Source organism: Bos grunniens, chromosome 21, assembly GCF_055505025.1.
Source record: "Bos grunniens cultivar Pamir isolate PY7600 chromosome 21, Bosgru_T2T1.0, whole genome shotgun sequence".
Lineage (NCBI taxonomy): Eukaryota > Metazoa > Chordata > Mammalia > Artiodactyla > Bovidae > Bos > Bos grunniens.
The window spans coordinates 8,032,963-8,044,976 of NC_141185.1; the positions used below are offsets into that span (position 1 = coordinate 8,032,963).

At 44.4% G+C, this 12,014-nt stretch overlaps 1 pseudogene; it reads left to right on the plus strand.

Moving 5' to 3' along the window:
* The first annotated feature begins 3,850 nt into the window (after positions 1–3,850).
* Positions 3,851–11,615, plus strand: LOC147349025 (uncharacterized; annotated as a pseudogene).
* The last annotated feature ends 399 nt before the right edge of the window (positions 11,616–12,014 follow it).

Sequence of the window (12,014 nt, forward strand, 5' to 3'; positions counted from 1 at the left end):
AACTTGCTTGTAACCCTTCTGTGACTCAGCTTCTTTACTAATTCAATGGGAATAATAACAGTACTTAACTCCCAGAATTTTGGTGAGGATTCTGCGAGCCAATACATGCAAGCACTTAGAACAGCATCTGCCTGCCACATAATAATCAATGAAACATAGTCATGGTAGTATTATCCCAATTTTACACCTAGAACCTGAGTCGCAGAAAGGATAAGTGATGCAGCTAAGATTCTAGTCTGGAGGTCTGACTTATATTTTTTTCCACTGTGTACCAACTTGGGGGTGGGAGGCAGCAAAGAGTTTATCTCATGTTTGCTTTATTCACCTACTTAAGTGGCCAACATGACATTGAAATGAACCTGAGTTCTAAACCCAGCTGCACCCCATTCCTGTAGCTCTGTGGCCTTGGTCAACTTTTAACTTCTCTAATATTGTTTCCTCATTGGTGTTGGTGGTTTAGTTGCTAAGTTGTGTCTGACTCTTGTGACTCTATGGACTGTAACCCCCCCAGGCTAATCGGTCTGTGGGATTTCCCAGGCAAGAATACTGGAGTGGGTTGCTATTTCCTTCTCCATGTTAGTGGAGATATAAAAGCCTCCTTTGCTGGGTGGTTGAGAGGCTTAATTAAGTTAATGTGTGGAAAGTACTCAAATCTCATTAAAAGGTAAGATATTATGGAAGACTTTTATCACCCTGCTTTTCTGTATTAAGAAAACTTACTTTACACAACTATAGTTGATTTGAAATGTTGTATTAATTTCTGCTGTACTGAAAAGTGATCCAGATGTACATAATATATATACATATATATATATGTATATATATGCATATACTTTCTTTTTCATATTCTTTTCCATTATGGCTTATCACAGGGTATTGAACTTGTTTCCTATGCTATATAGTAGGAACTTCCCGTTTATCCATCCTATATATCTGTTTGCATCCACTAATCCCAGACTCCTAGTTCATCCCTCGTTGACCCCATCAACCACAATCTGTTCTCTATGTGTATGAATCTGTTTCAGTTTCATTGAGAAGCTCATTTGTGCCATCTGTTAGATTCCACATATAAGTGATATCCTCCTCCTTTCCTGATAAGCCATGTCCAGGAATTCCTCTGCCCTCCAGAACTCTGAACTGTGAAAGGAAGTATAAGATTAGTAAATGTTCAGATTCAGCTCTCCTTGCTATCTTTTAAGCAGCTAATATGCCCCCAGCACCGTGCTTGGCAATTCCCTATATACGTATTACATAATTTAAAGACTTATGGCCACCATTCCCTTTTTATAGGTGAAGCAGTGAAAGATTTGAGACTTAGTGAAAGTGAAGTCGCTCAGTTGTGCCCGACTCTTAGTGAGCCCATAGACTGCAGCCTACCAGGCTCCTCCATCCATGGGATTTTCCAGGCAAGAGTACTGGAGTGGGGTGCCATTGCCTTCTCCGACTGATAGGTATAGGTCCAAGGAATCAAGAAAACATTATAAATGATCATAAAATTCAGATCAGAATCTTGGGCAAGCTGTCTACTTCTGATGTCATCTTCTCATCCTAGTGTAGTGTAGTTTCCTAGTTTGAGCACCATTTTAAGGTGAGTTTGAGGTCAGCAGACCTCTCTATAGACCAGTCCAGCTTAAGAGCCTTTGGAAGTGGAAGTTAACCCAAGAGTCAATTTCCCTTCGATTTCACTAGGCATGAGCTGGTTTAGAGTACCTGATAGGAAGGTACTTCCACCCAGGTTGGAGACAGTTCCTTAAATTATATCTTATTCCAGTCTTGATTGCAGGTCATGCGTGAAGCATCCAAATTTGTCTGCACTCCCCGAGGAGGCGGATGGGCGCAAGGGGCTGCTGCTGGTACCAAAGCTCTGGTTCCTCGTGGAGTCCAGTCGAAGAAAGGAAGTCCACTCTGGATCCCTTTGTGGTCGCCATAACTGTCGACTAAAAAAAGATGCACACCTTGAGAGTTGTGAGTTAAGTTTTATTTGGGGCAAAATGAGGACTGCGGCTGGAGAGGCAACATCTCAGATAGTTCTGAGAGACTTAGTGAAGCTTAAATAACAAAGTTTCTAGGACATAACTCAACACCTTCTGAATTGTAAACAGATGTTTATATACAGGCCAATAATTGATTTTCAACTGTGAAACAAATTTTCCCTTGGTCATGTGTCTGTGAATCACTAAATCAATTCTTAGTGAGAAGGTAAACTCATACTTCAAGACAGTGATCTGTGATCTCACCTTTTACGTATACCTATACCTAAGCGATAAGAGGTGGATTTGCTAGGATCCAGAGAGAAGCCACTCTTCAGGGTGTGAACCATTGCCAAGGGCAAGGGCTGGGGCTATGGAACTAGGCCTGGCCTCAGCCTGCCTGGGAATCTGTACCCTGACCCGGGGACGCCTGGCTCTCAGGTTGCAACAGTACTAGGTAGGATGAGCTTGCAAACTAGCAATGAGTTATAAATCCCTTAATTCTACCCAGCACTGGTCACGCTGGAGACCTTGGGGATGCCCAAACTCCAGTCCAGGGGTCCCAGGAGGTCATCACACCTTGACCTCCCTAGGGATCTGGTCCTCGAAAGGTTGTCATGCTTCAACCTGCTAGATTCCTGGGTCGGGAAGATCCCCTGGAGAAGGAAATTGGCAATCCACTCTGCACTCTAGCCTGGAAAATCCCATGGATGGAGGAGCCTGATAGGCTACAGTCCATGGGGTCACAAAGAGTCGAACACGACTGAGCGACCTCACTTCACATACCTTACCTATACCTTACCTTACCTAAACCTTACCTTCACCTTACCTTCTGCCAAGTCCTTGGGCTGAAAATAGGCAATGTAGAGTTTTGCAGTTGAACAACTGCCCTCTCAGTTCAGGCTGACCATTACAGGCAGAGAGGTGATTTGCAAGGTTGACTTTTGCAGACAAGAAAACCAAGGCTCATGGAGATGAAGATGTGTCCAGGACAAGCTGGCCACTGGGCTAAGGACCCCAGCCTCCTCTGGCTCTTTTCCTGTGCTACAATCTGCTCTATTCAGAGCCTGTTTCTGGGAGTCCTAATGACACCACCCACAAACGGGCTCTCAGTGGGATGCCAGTGGGATCTCAGATTTGGACACACACATTCCAGTGTGTCACAGCTACTCACAGATCTGATGAAGAGAATGATCATAAGCAGCTTTGGGGATTTAATTATTTTTCAAGAGGTAAAAAGTGATTATGTTGATTTTATCTTGAAGCTCAAATCTTTGTGACTGTTAACAAGAAGCCAGCCCTGTACTGTAGGCTCTCACCCTTCTGAGGAGTGCCCCCTGCCTCTGGGGGTGAGGAGGTGAGGGGAATGACCTCTGCATGCCCAAAGAGTCATATTTTGGGTCCTCATTGCTCTCCATTGTCAACAGAGAGTAAAGACAAAGAACAGAATCTACTTTTCTATGGCAGAAGGTAAATCTAGTGTTCTCTCCGTTTTCAATTTCAATATTGATACAGCCTCCTGCTTCTGCAGAACTCAGAGTCCCAGAAAACATGTAATCTTCCCTGGCTCTAGTTTGTATGGGGCAGGGATAAATTAAAGTCTTTTTGTTGCTGTTGTTGTTACTGCAACATCAAACAGTACAACTTATTTCTGTAATCAACAGCAGTGAGATTCACCTTTCGGGAAAAAGGAATTTTCTCTTTAGCCACAAATCTGTTTTAGGTAAACATCATTGACCACCCACATGTAGAGATGCTTTGTTGGGAAAATTACTCCTCCTTCCCCCTCCCCCCACATTCGTGTTTTGGTAGCTAAGTATGGGGAGGGGAAATTCCACTAAGAAAGTCTATTGTTCTCTGGAGTTGTTCCACTTAGGACAATGGAGTCAAGGTTTGTTCCACTGAAACATATTACAGTTTCTATAAATACAATTACTTTCTGCTGGAAGATATTCTGCAACCGCAGTGTGGTCATATGCAGAGCTGTAGAACTGGGCACAAAGTGCAGATCACATGGTTTCCTTAGAAGACTAGCTGATCATTAATCTTTATGTTTTCTTATTGAAGGATATTCATTCATTTGTTCAGTAACTGCTTACAATATGACAGTCATCATGCTAGATGTTAAAGACGCGATGGAAAATGGGACATGGATCCTGCCTGCCAAGGGTTTTCTGTAAACGGGAAAGACAGGATTTGGGACCAAAAATATCATGTATGAGTTACAGGATGGATAACAAGTATCTATGATTTGGAACACATAAGTATCAGAAAATATGATCTAATTGCAAACAAACATAACTTAATCTTTATAATCACCTTCTGAAGGATGCAACATTGCCCACATTTAATAGATGAGGAAAGCAAATGCTCAGAGTGTTCAAGTGCCTGCCCATGGCCAACAGCTAGGAAGTGGAGGATTCTGAACCTGTACCTGTCTGTGTTCTTTCTTCTTTCAGGAAGACAAGAATAAGAATTGGTATGGTGTGTGGTGTGATGTGTGTGTGTGTGTGTTCAGGCATGTCCAACTCTTTGCAACCCCATAGACTGTAGCCCACCGGGCTCTTCTGTCCATGAGATTTTCCAGGCAAGAATACTGGACTGGGTTTCCACTTCTTGCTCTGGGGATCTTCCCAATCCAGCGTTGGAACTCAAATCTCTTGCATCTCCTGCATTGGCAGGTAGATTCTTTACCACTGCACCGCCAGCTCAGTTCAGTTCAGTCACTCAGTCACGCCCAACTCTTTGGACCCCATGGACTGCAGCACGCCAGGCTTCCCTGACCATCACCAACTCCAGAGCTTACTCAAACGCATGTCCATTGAGTCAGTGATGCCATCCAACCATCTCATCCTCTGTTGTCCCCTTCTCCTCCTGCCTTCAGTCTTGCTCAGCATCAGGGTCTTTTCTAATGAGTCAGTTCTTTGCATCAGGTGGCCAAAGTATTTGAGCTTCAGCTTTGGCATCAGTCCTTCCAATGCATATTCCACCAGTAACTGTCTCTAAGATTGCCTTCATATACAAAATTTGCATGCTGCTGCTACCAAAGCTGAATCTGTGTGTTTATTGATTTAACAGAACAGTTTCACAACAATAGCCTTTTACTCTTAATGACATCAACATGTTCCCGTTCAAATTCATTGCTATGTAGTTGGAAGCAAGACAGATATTTATCCAGGAAACAGTTAAGTAAACTATCAGCAATATGAAGGAATAATAAGTATCTAAAATATTGTTTATAAAAGTATAAAAATATTTTATAAAATCATTTATAACATTATAATTATTATTAAATATTATATTTATAATATTAATTATTATTAAATATTATAATTATTATAATATTATGGTTAATTATAATATTTATAAAAGTATAAAAATATTGTTTATAAAATATTGTTTATAATTATCAAATACTGAAAATGAAATGGAAGGGCACAACATTGTGTGTATGTGTGTGGGTGGGATCCCAGGCAGCACAAGTGGTAAAGAACCCACCTGCCAATGCAGGAGACAAAAGAGATGCAGGTTTGATCCCTGAGTCAGAAAGATGCCCTGAAGGAGGGCAGGGCAACCCATTCCAGTATTCTTACCTAGAGAATCTCATGGACAGAGGCGCCTGGTGGGCCATAGTCCACGGGGTCACAAAGAGTCAGACATGACCGAGTGACTGAGCATGCACACACATGTGTGAGAGTATTCACAGTATTTTGTGAAATGAATACATGAGTGAAAATAAATGAGAACAATGGCTGAAGTATTAACATGAGCAGTTGGCTTTGAAATGTATTTTATTTTTCCAAATGTTCTACAATGTATCTTTTATTGAAGTAATAAATTAAAGCACAAATCATTTTATCAAAGTCATGCATATCTGCCAAGTAGAGTCAATAAATCAAAGCATTTTCAGGCTTAAAACCAGTCAGGAAGAGTCATCATCAGCTTTCCTTTTTCTTGGTTTTCCCCACAACCTCAGGTGGTCTACAGCTGATACCTTGGATTGTACCAAATATATTGGATTTTGCAGTGAAATAAATGTACAGAATGAGACTTGCTTAGGAATATGGCTGAGAGACATATTGTTTTAACCTTGAAAAAGACTAATTTAAACTTGAAGAAGTGATTTGAATTAACAAACGAGTTCTTTCATGTTCTGTAATGTATGCTATATTCTGCTATTTCCGTTATTACCCCTCACCTGACATTTAGGTACCGATTTCTGCAGTACACGGGATAGGATAGTGTATACGTTTGCTAGGACTGCCACTAAAAAACACCACAGACTTTGCTTTTAGCAACAGATATTTATTTTCTCACAGTTCTGGAGGCTAGAAGTCCAAGAACAAGGTGTCAGCAGGTTGAGTTTCCTCTTAGGTTTCTGAGGGACATATTTTTTAATATATCAACATTATCTTCTATCTATCTATCTGTCTCTATCTGTGCATTAGCCACTCAGTCATGTCCAACTCTATGCAACCCCATGGACTGTAGCCCCCCTGGCTTCTCTCTCCATGGAATCCTCCAGGCAAAAATACTGGAGTGCGTTGCCATCCTATTCTCCTGGGCATTTCTGGGAAGTCTATCTTTACCTACATCTCTGTTTTTTCTTAATTTCAAAGAACAAGTAATTTGCCCTTTTTGAACTCTTACAGTATTCCCACCCTGAACTTGAACTATTGCGTTCTGAACTTGTATTATTGAATCCTCATGGCAACACTAGGAGGGAATTATTATAGCCATCCCCATTTTATGACATATGCAAGGTCACAGATTTGACCAGTGGCAGAGGGCAATGGCACCCCACTCCAGTACTTTTGCCTGGAAAATCCCATGGACAGAGGAGCCTGGTAGGCTGCAGTCCATGGGGTCCCTAAGAGTCGGACACGACTGAGCGACTTCACTTTCACTTTTCACTTTCATGCATTGGAGAAGGAAATGGCAACCCACTCCAGTGTTCTTGCCTGAAGAATCCCAGGGACGGGGGAGCCTGGTGGGCTGCCATCTATGGGGTCGCACACAGTCGGACACGACTGAAGTGACTTAGCAGCAGCAGCAGCAGAGGGCTTCCCAGGTGACTCAGTGGTAAAAAATTCGCCTGTCTTGCGGAAGGCACAGGAGGTGTGGGTTCAATCAGTAGGTCGTGAAGATCCCCTGGAGGAGGAAATGGCAACCCGCTCCAGTATTCTTGGCTGGAGAAGGTCCATGGACAGAGGAGCCTGGCGGGTTACAGTTCATGGTGGGATCGCAAAGACGGAGCACGCGCACAGAGCCAGGATTTGCATCCAGGCGTCTTCATCCCCACTTTGAGCAGCCCTTAGTGCTGGCAGCGTGTCTGCCTCTTAGCACTGTCCCCACCACACAAAGTGCACTCAGCACCGTGAGCCATGGCTGCTGCTGCTATTATTATTACCTATGACTCCACCACACAAAGTGCACTCAGCACCATGAGCCATGGCTGCTGCTGCTATTATTATTACCTATGACTCCACCACACAAAGTGCACTCAGCACCGTGAGCCATGGCTGCTGCTGCTATTATTATTACCTATGACTCCACCACACAAAGTGCACTCAGCACTGTGAGCCATGGCTGCTGCTGCTATTATTATTACCTATGACTTGGCTATCATGGCACTACCTGCTCTGGGTTCTCGAACCTGGTTACTTTTTCTCCTATTTATATCTATTTGCAAAATATAAAGAGTCATTCCATATGAAGATTTTAGGTTTATCAAAATGTGTTCAAATGCAAGAGATGGAAGAGCATATTGGTACTGGGTATTTCAAGAATAGTCCAGAAAAATCACAAATCAGAAAATAATCCCAGAATAGAGAACAGAAAATATTGCACACTCTCTTCTGTGTGTGGGCTTGCCCTTCCTCAAGGAATGTTTACGTGTGGAATCCAATGGGAACGCCATCGTCAAGTGCTACGAAAGTCCCCACGTAACACCCTTGACCAAGGTAGAGTCCAAAGCTTTCAAAGTGAACCGGGAGATCCCTCCTGTTCGCACCACTTGTTTCTCTGGTCTCTCCTCCTGTCCTGTTGTTGTTCAGTCACTCAGTTATGTGCGACTCTCTGCAACCCCATGGACTGCAGCACACCAGGCTTCCCTGTCCTTCCCGGAGCTTGCTCAAACTCATGTCTACTGAGTCGGTGATGCCATCCAACCATCTCATCCTCTGTCGTCCCCTTCTCCTTCTGCCTTCAATCTTTCCCAGCACCAGGGTCTTTTCTAATGAGTCGGCTCTTCATATCAGGTGGCCAAAATATTGGAATTTCAGCTTCAGCATCAGTCCTTCCAATGAATATTCAGGATTGATTTCCTTTAGGATTGACTGATTTGATCTCCTTGCAGTCCAAGGTACTCTCAAGAGTCTTCTCCAACATCACAGTTCAAAAACATCAATTCTTTGGCACTCAGCCTTTTTTGTAATCCAACTCTCACATCCATGCATGACTGTTGGAAAAACCATAGCTTTGACTATATGGACCTTGTTGGCAAAGTAATGTCTCTGCTTTTAATATGCTGTCTAGGTCCTAATCCATTACTAATCCATGATTTCTCCCATACAGTCCAACCAAACCATGCTCACCTATTTCTCACCTCTGAGTATGAACAGATTCTCTCAGCTGGCAATGATACTTATCCTCCAAAACACAGTGGATCCATGACCCTTTCTGAAAGAGACCCCAAAGTCTGAGTTTGGGGCATTCTCAGTGCCCAGAGGAGGGGATAGCACAACTCACCTCAGTAAAAGTTTGTTGGATTCCTATTCAAGGGGTCAGATCAGTGAAGCAGCACTGATAACCCAACACAGTAAAATGAAGCAAAACAGGGAATTTATCAGAAGATTAGAGAGTAATATCGTGGAGCTGTGAGGAAGGAATTCTAGTCAATTTCAAGAATGGCTGCAGAACAGGACACGTGGAGGATGCCTTTTTCCTCTTTCTTCTCAGTTCTTGTCCATATTTGTTCTTTGTTTTTTCTCCTTTCTCCTTCTCCTCCCCCTCCTCCTCCTCTTTCTCCTCCTCTCCTCTTCCTTCTCCTCTTCTTTCTCTGCTTTTTCCTCCTCCTCCCCCCACCTCTCTACAGCCCTCTCCCCTTCTTTTAATTTTTCTTTTCCACTTGAAAAGAATACATGGCAGTTTCCACTTTAGCTAAAATCTTAACATAACCAAGACTCTGTTTCAGGCATCCTCAACAAGACTGCACGGTAGTTCTCAGTCTCTAGCCCTGAAAATCTTTGATTGGCTAATTTGAGATCAGATAACCAATGTTAACCCAATAAAAATAGCAAGGGAAGATATTGTTTTACCACTAAGGGGCTTCTATAATAACAGTAAAGATTTTGAGAGCCAGGCTGGGCTGTTACTAGAAAGAATTGGTGAGGAAAGAGTCACAGAGATGCCCCAGGCACAGGAGTGCACACATGCAAACACACACATTGCCCCATAGTCAGTCTGCCCAAGTATCTGTTGAATCAGTAATTGTACATATGAACATACATACTTAATATGCATTTCATCTTGAAGGAACCCGTGTTTATAATGGTGACTTCTGTCTAGGAAAACATCCTTGGCTTTCTCTACCCTCAGAGAAGGAAAATAAATTCTTGTTGTGGTCTAAATGCCTGCTGGGGTCAAAACACTCTGTTATCTTCAACATATGTTTAATGGTATTTGTTTTAATGAAGAGCCCTGGCTCACCTCCGTCTCCACAGCACTTGATCTTGCACTTGGGATGTGGGGGGTCACGCAGCGGGTTCTTGCCCTTGGTTTGGGTTCAGACTCATGGGGGCAGGACTAGAGAAGAATGATAAGGGATGGGACCCAGCTTCCATTAATAGCCCGGCTGGGTTTCCAGCGCGGCCCTCTCTCAGCTTGCGGTCCTGCAGCATGCTTCCATCAAGATCTAAAAGGAAGTGGTTACTTTTAAAAAGAATGTCTGTATTTTAATAGCACTCACTATTTGTAATTTGCCCATGGAGTCACAGTGGGAAGAAAAATGGTGCAGACCCCTTAGCATTGTGGTCGCCACTGCAGGCTCCTGAGCCAAACCTGCTGGTTCACTTCTGCCTTCTTTCCCCGACTAACTTGAATGAATTTCCTCTCTATGTCTTGTGTGTGCGTGCATGCTCAGTCATGTCCAAATCTTTGCAATATCATGGACTGTAACCTGCTAGTCACCTCTGTCCATGGGATTCTCCAGGCAAGAATACTGGAGTGGGTTGCCATTCCCTTTTCCAGGGATCTTCCCAACCCAGGGATCTAACCTGGATCTCCTGCATTGCACTCCTGCATCCACTCTGTGCCCTAGTTTACCATAAAATGAGCATAACAATCATACCTGGCCCTCAGGTGCACCCAGGGCTTAAGTGACTGAGGGGGTTAGCCCTCTGCCTGGAACACAGTGATGCTCAGGGATCAGGTTGATAAAGCCATCAACTCCCTCCCCTGCTGTCCCTGGACAAGCTTCCTCTAACATCCTAGTGCTGATAGTAACCTACACCTCATGCTGTGAGACTCCCAGAAACCCAGCCTCCCTGCCCAGCCCCGAGCCTGCTCAGATCTTCCAGCTCTTTCTCCTCTTGTGCCCTGTCTGCAGGCCTCACCTTCCCCACCTCCTCTGGCTCTCGTGTTACCACGGCCCTGTACCAATCCGCCACACACACACCCCACAGACACACCACACATGCCACACACAGACGTCTCACACACACACACACACACAGACCATGCACACCACAGACAAACCACACACACACACACACAACACACACAAACAGACCACACATGCAATAGATCACACACACAACAGACACACACATCACACACACACCACAGACACACAAACATACCACACATGCCACACACAGACGTCTCACACACACATACACACCACAGACACACCACACACACACACACAACACACACAAACAGAACACACATGCAATAGATCACACAGACACACACATCACACACACACCCGAAACACATCACACCCACACAGAACACACACACACAGACCACATACATCAACACACAGACACACCACATACTCACAGACCATACACCACACACATCACAAATACAGACCACAGACATGCCATACCACATACATAGCACACTGCATTACACACACACAAACACACACACACCCCATATATATACTATATACTGCACACCACAGGCACAGCACACAACACATACATCACACCACACTACCCACTACACCACGTCACAAAGGCACATCCTATACATACAACACACGCATATACACTACAAACCTCACACCATACCCGCACACACATCACACACCATACACATACTACACATACCATGATGCACATGTCACACAGGCACACAACACACACACACACACACACACGCACACACTCAGGTCCTTCCCAGGAAAGCCTGAAATGGATGCAGATCTCACTGAAAGGGCAGAAGGAACAGGGTGAGTTCACCGCCCATGAAGAAGAGGTGCCTCCCACTCGGTGGTGCATGTCACTGCCCCTCCTACCCCGCTGTCACTCACTTCCTCACAGGGACCCTCCCCGTTCTCCTTCCTGCATCCTCAGCCACTGCCTTCTGGGTACCAGGCTTCTCCTCCCTCTGAGGATCCCGGTCCGCCCATAACCAGGCTTTGACTGGAACCCAGGACCCCTGGGAGGCCTGGGAGGTTCACCTTCCATGTCCTTCCATAGACTTTAAGTATCATGAGAAGTTTAAGCTCTTGGAAAACTTCAAAGATTCTGGATTTTTCCCAAAGTAACATCTCTTCTGTGTGTGCTCACTCAGTCACAGCCCACTTTACAACCCCAGGCTCCTCTGTCCATGGGGTTCTCCAGGCAAGAACACTGGAGCAGGTTACCATTTCCTTCTCCAGGGCATCTTCCCAACCCAGGGACTGAAACCATGCCTCCTGTGTCTGCTGCATTAGCAGGAGGATTCTTTACTGCTGAGCCACTGGGAAAGTCCAACATCTCCTCTAGCCCTACCCAAACATTTGCTGGGGAACTGGCCTTGTGACTGGTC